Genomic DNA, 10187 nt, shown 5'->3' with positions numbered 1-10187 from the left:
AGTTTACAAACAATAATGATAGATAAGACAAAAAGAAAAACAGATTAAATCAGTAACTAAATTATTATTAATGGCTTTTTAAGCTTATAATAGGGGTTTCGCTGAATAGGTTTTCAGTTAAAAGGTCATTTTGAGCGAACACCCCATAATATTTTTTTTTCAACGGAATGAATAGCCTTGGCTATTCTAGCTAACTATTTCCTCATCTATTTAGAAGCATAATAGGCGATTTTTTTTCGGCCGATGTCCATTGGTGCTTTAAAATCGCCTTAAGTTCGGACCTATTCTCGTTTATCCGGAAACGTTTTGAGAATGAAATTTCCATGCATGTCAACTTTGTCCTTCAGCTATGCTTTTTTTTATGAGGGAAAACGAAAGTGAATAGGTGCAAAATGTAGAAAAATGGAGTCTTTGTAATACCATTTTATTAGTGCTGCAGTTACTTTTTAAATAAATAAGAATGGATAAAAATTACGGGGAGGTGTTCGCTTTATATGCCATTTCGCTGATGGGCCTTTCCTATATATCTAGATCTATTCTATTTGAATGGCCTAAGACTAAGATTAGTAAGACTAAACTAGATAAAAGTCTAAAATCTATATTCATTCCGTTGAAAAAAAATATTATGGGGTCTTCGCTCAAAATGACCTTTTTAACTGAAAACCTATTCAGCGAAACCCCTATTATAAGCTTAAAAAGACATTAATAATAATTTAGTTGTACAATGTTTTACATGTTTCGGATGTTCCTTCAGAGATGAAGATAGTTTACTTCCTAGTCCACACCTAGGCCTAGGCTCCCGCAGGACGACGGGGGATGGGAGCGGGCAGGGTTTGAACCCTCGACCGTCGATAAATCCGAACGACAGTCCAGCGCGCAAACCGCACGTCCAGGCAGCCATCCTAGTTACTGATTTAATCTGTTTTTCTTTTTGTCTTATCTATTGTTATTGTTTGTAAACTGAAATATTAAAATAATAGGCCTATTTATAACCTTAACCCAATGTCTTCGGTTTCGAAGATTAAGGATGAGTGCAGTACACCCTATAAACAAAGCCCCATCGAAACCATTCTGGCGCGGTGTGGGGTAATAAGGTTTCATTGGGTAGATTGACCTACTTACAATCGCCCCTATAAAAACGTTAACGGATCGGTGTGGGATTTTAGTTATTGGGCCGTTAACGTCTTTCCGCTTTCGTGCCGGTGTGGGATTTCCCCAATCACGCCAGAACCAACATGATGAAATCTTTATTATAACATAAAAAACAATATTATGATGTTTTAAAATGTAGTATTAATCGTCTTAAAGCTAAATGTTGCTTTGAATCCTTTTTGTAAGTAATATTAAGATTTAAAAAAAAAAACTAATTAGGGTTCTATTGGGGAAATCCCTAACTGGAATAGTGAAGTTTTACCCGTATGGGCCCAATGCAGACTTTTCGTAATCAAATAGTGTATGTGTGTGTGTGTCTGATTTTTTAATGTGCACACTAATAAAATATATCTATATCTAGTAATATTTAATCACACATAGAATCTAAAGTTAAAGGAGAACATATTTGTTTTTTTGTTGTTGTTTTTTTTAGATTTAGATTTTAAAAAAAGTTTTATACATTTTAACATTTTTTTCGACCAATGAAAAAGAAGCATTTATTTCTTTTAAGCTCGCGATATTCGGCACAAACTGGATTATTCGATCTTCACTCTAGAACGTACACACGTGGATCAAATTAGAGCTAGCTAGATCTAGATCTAAATCTGTTAAGTTATTAGTTATACTACAAGTTATAGAGCTATAGTCACTCTAGTCTAGGTCTAGTCAATCTAGACTTTCATTAATATAATAGATCTATTATAAATAATTATATGAGCTGTACTTCTTGATATCAATGCATGTTATATGTTATTCAACTCATGGCAGCAGCCATGGAAATTCAATTGGAATGGTCGTAACTTATAAGTTAAAGTCTTAAGCCTATCACAAGTACAGATCATCATCAGATGACGAATCTCTAAGTACTCTAACACTACTAACAGATCTAATCTAGATAGTAGATTAGGTCTAGACTTAGAATAGATTTATAGATATATCTAGATAATCTAGAATGCTAAGATTCTAGAGATAGATCTCTCTAGACTAGTTTTATTATAATATCATAGAATATGAATATCTAATAGTAGTAATAGGCTACTAGATCTAGTACGATATAATATTATTAATATATATATTATATCTAGACTTGAGACCTATTAAATCTAGATCTAGCCGACTTAACTTAAGTGATTAACATGCATGCGTTATGACTAGATTTACTATTTAGAATAGATTCTAGATCTAGAATCTACCATGAAATGCATCTGCAGCATAGAATTAGATTTAGTTAAGGCTTAAGGACTTACTAGATCTTAAATCTAAATCTACTACCTTTTAACTTTTAGGGCAGAATATTAGATCTAGTCTATATGCCTATCTAGTCAAGTCACGTAACTGTAAACTAATACTTAGACTTAGGACTTTGGGCACTTTGGTATATTAATATAATAATTATTATACTCATAGTACTCATACTCATATAGATTTTAGTTCTATTCTAATTCAAATATTTTGAGGTTAGAAAAAATTGACCTAGACTTATAAGATATACTAAGACTTAGTAAACTTAGATCTAGATCTAATAAAAGATAGCCTAGAATAGTCTAGATTCTAAATCTAGAATAGATGTTAGTTGTTATTAGAAAATTTAGTAGATATAGAATAATATTTAATATATTGTTAATACAGACTAATCTTTAATTTTTTCATACTATAGGCACTATAAGCGATAGCCTCCGATAGGTCATTTAGATTAAATAATTCTAGATCTAGTAACTAGTTATAGTCATAGACCTATAGACTTATAAATCTTTTATAATATAGATATTTACTTTGTAGAGACTAATGTACAACATTAGGCCTACACTCCAGATCTTGACAATCTAGTCTAGAGTTTAGAATGTTTAAATTTACACAAATAAATAAAATCAAACGTTTATATTGGTTTTAAAATCAGATATTGAGATATGTCTAGAAAAATATGTATATACACATCTATATAGTATATCTATATAATAGACTAACGGCTAACCCTATAGCTGCTATAGACTATAGCCCTATATTGACATTGTTTTTTTGTTTTTTTTAATTGTTCCTTCAGAGTTGAAGATATCTACTTGGTAGTCTAAACCTCAAAGGAGCTTAGGGAAGTGATGGCAGTTGCAGGGTATGAACCAGACGACCATGCAGAGACCAACGAGGTGACCAAACAGTCCATCGTGCATACCCCATAACCAGGTCCAGGTAGCGTTAGATCTTTATTCACCAATACTCAATATAGGCCTATGTTAGATTTTATTTTTTTTAAATTTTAAAGACTCTAGGCTCTATGAACTCTATGTAATAGAATTAAATAGATCTATACAGATCTAGAAATTCTAGATCTATAAACTAGACATAGATCTAGATTATATTTAGATCTAGCTAGAATATCTAGAGGTCTTAATACTAATTATTATATTATACATTTTTCTACAATTTGATTTAGGATTCATTCTATAGGCTTAGCTAAGGCTTAGGCTTTTTAAAATTTCATTGTGTGGATACTGTTAAAGAAAAAATACAGAGTCTCATCATTAGGCTATAGCAACAGTTTTTCTTATACACCATACCATAAACATTTCAGGATTTGTCTTTATTGTAATTTTATTTTGTTTGTATTTTTTTTTTTTAGAATGTCAGTTTTCTTTAAGGGCAGCTGACAATAAGAATTGTCTATGTATGCACTACAGATGCTGTTCAATATCTTTTCATGAGGAAGCCTGCTCAAAAAGGTACGAAGAATAAATTTTTCTTTAAGATTACTGATCCCCCCGCATCCCCCAAACCAAATGAAAATTTTAATGAGATCAAATTGATTAAATAAAAAAAATGTAAAATAAATGTTAATCTTGTGAAACAATGTTCGAGATCAATATCTTCAGCTTTTTGTCATTTCACTGAGATTTAAGTTCATTATTAATTTGCATAAAAAATTATAATGAACATTTATACAATGAAAATAGGGCCTACATAGAATTGTTTTTGACCTAATGTCATTATATAGCAACAATCCTTCTTGTATACTTTACCTTAAACATTTTGTGTTTTGCCTCTATTGTAATATTATTTTTTTTTGCATTCTTTAAACATTTTTTATGTTTTTATTTTTATTATTTTTTTTTTTTAACAGATCGCCACATTTTCTTTAGGGGAAGTTGACATTAATCTTTTAGGTTAATAATAACCTATGCATGCAGTACAGATGCTGTTCATCATCTTTTCATAAGCAAGCCCGCTCAAGAAGGTAAGAATTAAATTTCGCTTTTAGATTACTGATCAGCAATCTGAAAGTAAATTGTTAATGGGATGGAATTGATTAAATGTAAATAAAGAAATGCTATCCTAATTTTGAAATATGCTGGTTGTGTTTTTTTTTTTTTTTTGTTATGTTTATGTGATAATTGTTTATTTTAATTCTAGAATAACTTTTCAGCCAACTTTTTTTTTAAATTACCATAGAACTCTAATTACAACAGAATATAGTTGTATTAGTAAGAGCCTGTGATAAAGTTAATATAAATAAATTGGACAAAATATAATATTGAATGAATTGAAGCCTAGCTCGATCTAGTCTGCCATTGCACTTTTAGCATAGTCAAATACCAGTGCCACATTTGCTGACACCAATTCATAACATTTAATTTAAGGAGAAGATTGAACTCCAAATTTTGAAATACCATTAATTTTTGTGTTGCTTAATAGGCTTTAGAAGCAACCTAATTTTTGAGCACCGTTTATCATCAAGGGCTGGAAATATAACCGTTAAATAGTATGTCCACATAGATAAATGTAAGGTCTTCTGATGTTTAATTGTTAGATTCTTTTTATTATTAATACAGCTTGAAGGTAGTTTTATTACATGACTATAATATTTATTTGTTTGTTTGTTCCAGCTGCTGCATGGAAGTCAAAATATGAATTATTGCCACCAGTCTTGAAGTCAGCTTGTAAAGAATGCTAAGAATTGAATGAAAATGCTGTCTTGATATCTTGTTTGTGCTGTTATATTTGTCTTTTGTGTTGGTTAATTATTCCATGAATAAAAAAAAAAAAAGTTAATTGTGTAAGATTGATTTAAGAATAAATGATCAGAGCATGCAAGTCTTATAGAGTATGTTACCAAAAATTGTATTGTTTGATAGTGTTCAAACCCAAAAATGTAATTTAACTTGTCCATTACTTTATAAATATGTTGACATTATAGCTAGATGTATATAGAAATCATGCACTGATTCAATTATTATAATTTCCAAACAATTATGTCAAATAATTCTATTGCTAGATCTAAATCATCAGTGTGAAAGTAGACCTATGTAAAAGGTTAAAAATCTCATACTAAACCATTGAGCTGCATTTGAACAAAAAGGGCATTATAAACAAAAAATCACTAATGAATTTGTTTTAAACTTCTACAGTATTGAAAAACATTAAAGATTATTCCTAATTAAGCCATAATAAAATTTAATGACTGAACCATCGGAGACAGTATTTGCATGATAATACCTAATTGAGCCCTAATAAATATTTCAGTTACTAAACCATTAGGGCCAGCATCGGACCGATAATGGCACAATAAGGGTTATCCCTAATTGAACCCTAATTAATATTTCAATTACTAAACCATTAGGGCCAGCATTGGACCGATAATGGCACAATAAGGGTTATCCCTAATTGAACCCTAATAAATATTTCAGTTACTAAACCATTCAGGCCAGCATCGGACCGATATTGGCACAATAAGGGTTATCCCTAATTAAACCCCAATGAAAATCTCAGTTACTAAACCATTGGGGCTTGATTAGGGCGCGATTCTGGAAATCCCCAATGAATCCGGAAGTAGGTTTACCCATTCTGGGCCGATATTGGCACGATTAGGGTAACCAGCCTAGCTAACTAGTTGTTTTTCTTGTGACTGCTGTCAATTACAGTCAATCAGCTTCGATCTGTTCTAACACTAGATAATTTTCAAACAAAAGAAAAAGCTTGTTCACAGATGAATGTGGTTCCAAATGATGTGAAAGTTTAGCAGCAAATTAAAAAAAAAAACGCGAAAGAACTGATTGGAACTTCTCTTTCATGCTTTGAGGTATTTCCTCTGGAGCTGATGCAGCTTCTGCACTACGTGTTGAGCTGAGGGTATTGAAAACTGGTTCCGATTTTTTGACGTCTAATAATTTGCTTTCGAATTCCACAATCAAGGAATCAAAATGAACTAGAAATAGTTTCACCTTTCACAAATGAAAATGACAAAACCTGATTCATGTGCGTAGCCGGGGGGGGGCGGGTTCAATTTCCCCCCCCCCCCCCCCGCTAGGGGTGTCGGAATTTAGTGACTGATTTTTTGCTTTGATTCTGTTTATTTTAGATGAGATTTTAATACTGAACCATCACTTACCCCAGCACAGCATAGTTTAAAACCCCCTACCAAGAGGGTTTGAGTTTCAAAACCCCTACCAGGGGTTTTTGCAGTTAAATGCCCCTCTTCTATGAAACAAAACAAAAAAATGCAAACGACAATCCCCAAATTCCTAGAGCACAGTTAAGGAAGATTTTGATTTTAAAACCTCCTCCAAAATTTACGATAACCTCCCCTCTTCAATATAAAAAAAGCAAATTACACACCACCAATTGGCTACGCTCAAATAATTTTAGTGTCTAATTTACTTTTTTTTTATATTGAAGAGGTATTTTTTAGCATCAAACCCCTCTGAAGGGATGTTTTTAAACTCAAAACCCCTTTTGGCAACGCTCATAGCATTTTGAGTGTAGGCCTATAATTTGCTTTTTTTCTTACATTGAAGATGTATTTTTTTAGCTTCAAACCCCGCTTGCGGGGGTTTTAAACTCAAAACCCCTCTGGCTACGCTCATAGAATTTTGATTGAGTAATTTTCTTTTTTCATATTGAAGAGGGGATTTATCATAAATTTTGGAAGGGGGTTAAAAATCAAAATCTTCCTTAACTGTGCTTGTGAAATTTGGGGGGTTGTCGTTTGCATTTTTTTTTTTTTGTTTTAAAGAAGAGGGGAATTTAACTGCAATAACCCCTGGTAGGGGGGTTTTAAACTTAAACCCCCCTGGTAGGGGTTGTAAACTCAAAAACCCTTGTAGGGGGGTTTGAAACTCAAAACCTCCCTTGCTGTAATGGGGCAAGTGATAGTTTAGTATTAAAATCTCACCTAAAATAAACAAAATGAAAGCAAAAAATCAGTCACTAAATTCCGGACCCTCCTCCCCCCCACTGCGTGGGGGATTTCATTTCTGGGGGGGGGGGGGGGGTAAACCGGCTACGCCCATGCATGGGGTGACACCCAAGTCGGAAAAATTTACTTTTCCAAAATACAACTTTTAAAAACAAAAATGTACTAACTCAAATGTCTCTGACAGTTCAGCATGAAAATGTCCCAAACCTTCTTAATTTAATTCTGTCTGACATCTTCCATTATGAGGAAAATAATACGTTGTAGACGCCAGGAGAAAAGAGTTTCTGAAGCTCAGAAATGAAGAAAAACGCTTGGCTTCGCCCCGGACAACTCTGAGTAAGCTTAAGACGCTTCTCGAAACATCTTATTTGATCAGTTGAGTGGCGAACATTACATTTATTTTTTTTTTGTTGTAAAATACCTTTGCGGGAAAAGATTTCTCTACTGATAACATTATCTCGGTATGTTATTCGTAAGATTCTTTTCAGTCATCACTGCTCAGCCTCTTTTCAACTTCCACGTCTTGAAGTGTAAGTGACCGTTGGGACAATGTTTGTATTGAGTAGTGTAGCAGTGGCGCCACTAGGGTCGGTGTCACCAAGTGCAGTAACCTCAGGTCAGGGTGTCATCCCCCCCCCCCCCAGGGAAAAATAATCTCCGTCTAAAAAAAAAAAAAAACACAACTCTTGTTTATTTTGTTTATGTTGAACAATAAAACTCTAATAAGCTAATGAATTGATTTGTTACACCCAAAAAATGTTTTTTTTATTCTATTTTAAAATGTTTTTAGCATTTTACCAAAAGTTATTACATAAATTTAAACTGCACAATTATTAAACTGAGAAACATTGAGTTGAGCATTTTTTATTAGAGATTACTTAAAAGCTCCCTATGGAAAAGGTTTTAAATTATACACGTGTTTATCAGCTTCCGAAAATGCAAATCAAGAACTGAACAGGTTACGTCCTGTGAAACATCATCGAGCAAAGCATGGAATACAAACCTGCTGTAGGTCAACTATTATGTCTATTTGTGTGTTCGGTACCATAGCCTTTCTATGCGAAGTTTCTTCGTTGCTGTTTCCCATAAAATAAATTTGTAGAAATTGGGCTCGCTCATTTGTAATAGCAACGTTAATGATCCGATAGAATGATAGACCTGACCTTGCACTTTAAAAGTTGGCATAAACTATTCAAAACTAAAAGTCAGAGTAAAACATAGTCATATTTTGGACATAGGGCCGGCCTCAGGCATTGACAAACTATGCAGCTGCCTAGGGCCTACGATTGTTGCACTGGGGCCTTGTACAGGACTTATATTCTATTATGTAACATAAGAAATAGCAAAAATAATCCTCAAAGTTATTGTAATAAATCGCATATTTTAGTTTTTTCGCTGTTAATTTATATTTTTCTATTTTATTTGGGCTACCAAATTCACTTTGCCTAGGGCCTCCAATCTAAGGCCGGCCCTGACTGGTTATTCCGAAAAGTAATTGAAGATTTGGAAACAAAACATTCCGGTGTTCGGTAACGTAGTATATACACACACACATAAATATATTTTTTTTCGCCTGGGGGGGGGGGGTAAGTTAAAAAAAAAATCCTGGCTACGCCCATGACCCTATGGTGGGTGTCACCCAGTGCGGGCCGAACCCCCCCCCCCGTGACGTCACTGAGTATGTGGATTTTGTTTGTTCAGATAGGCCTTACTTTTGGAAAGACTGCTCCTGCTTTCCAATCCGACATGCAACCCCATGATATGCAACTCAAATCACTTTTGATAACACTGCCTAAATAGGCATTTCTATTTGTTCAAGATCTGTATGACCAATGTTGATGGGGGTACTGGGTAACCTACACCCAATATGCACAACTTTATTTGAGGGCGTCTTTTTCCGTCATCTTGTGTATACATTTAATTGTATTTCAAAATAATGCTGTGTCGTCTCCAAAATCCAACTCGGTTTGGTTTACACCATGGGAACCCGAATGCAGCCTGTTTAATGTATTTCTTTGACAACTGCAAGAAAGAGAAATGGGGATAAGATAAATCATAATCTCATATCCGTCTCAAAGAATTCCACCATCTGTTGTGACACAACAGCTTGGTTTGCTTTAGACATGTCGCTGAATCTGAACATATTGTTGCAAGATACTCTTTTCTCTTGCATTTATACAGAGAAATTGAAAATACAGCATGATCTAAGAAAAAATAAAAAATATGCAAAATTAGGGGGGAAAAAAAGAAAGACAATATGCTTTGAAAATATGTGTCATTTATGCTTTTTACTGAGTATGTCGAGTGCAGCCTTTAAGGAAAATAGCAAAAAATAGAAAGGTTTTTCACAAAGTGGGTCGTTCAGGATTCCTCCAATCCAAGTCTTAGCAAGTAACCTGTCTGCTAAATTTCATTTAATTCCGTACAGCAGTTGAGATCGATTGGTACCGGTACATCAATCAGTGAGTTATTTTGCGCTTTTAATATAGATAATAAGACTGCAATATTTAGGCATTGTCTTTGATTCAGAAAATGAGTGCAGTGTTTCATTAGACCAAGATTCAAATATACAGCTTATAGATGTATGAGCTGTCACAAAAAGAGTCATTTACTAATTACCATACAGCATAAATGCCTAAAACACCACAATTCCCAATCAATTAAATATAGAGAAACAAATTATACTTTTCTTCCCTTCAAGTACCGGTACCTATATAAAAGTATAAAAAGTTAAAAGGAGGAGGATCTAGGTAGTCATTGATAAGTGATAATTATAATAAGTGCATATACCATGACAATGGCGTGTTAATTCATTAAACTTGATTCTATATTAGATATTGTAATTCAATGT

General features: G+C 33.5%; 1 long non-coding RNA gene across 4 annotated transcripts; it reads left to right on the top strand.

The window, feature by feature from the left end:
- Positions 1-1672: 1672 nt before the first annotated feature.
- Positions 1673-5202, top strand: LOC129925663 (uncharacterized). 4 transcript variants are annotated; one of them, XR_008777359.1, is made up of 5 exons: positions 1673-1759; positions 3194-3293; positions 3767-3866; positions 4265-4378; positions 5028-5201. It is a non-coding gene; the product is annotated as an uncharacterized LOC129925663 (long non-coding RNA). The 4 variants fall into 4 exon arrangements; XR_008777357.1 differs by having other exon boundaries at positions 3194-3336; XR_008777360.1 differs by having other exon boundaries at positions 1691-1945; positions 3194-3336; positions 5028-5202.
- The last annotated feature ends 4985 nt before the right edge of the window (positions 5203-10187 follow it).

This window comes from Biomphalaria glabrata, chromosome 4 (genome assembly GCF_947242115.1).
Source record: "Biomphalaria glabrata chromosome 4, xgBioGlab47.1, whole genome shotgun sequence".
Lineage (NCBI taxonomy): Eukaryota > Metazoa > Mollusca > Gastropoda > Planorbidae > Biomphalaria > Biomphalaria glabrata.
Note: the sequence above shows the minus strand (reverse complement) of the source record. Positions and strands in the feature narration are given on the sequence as shown.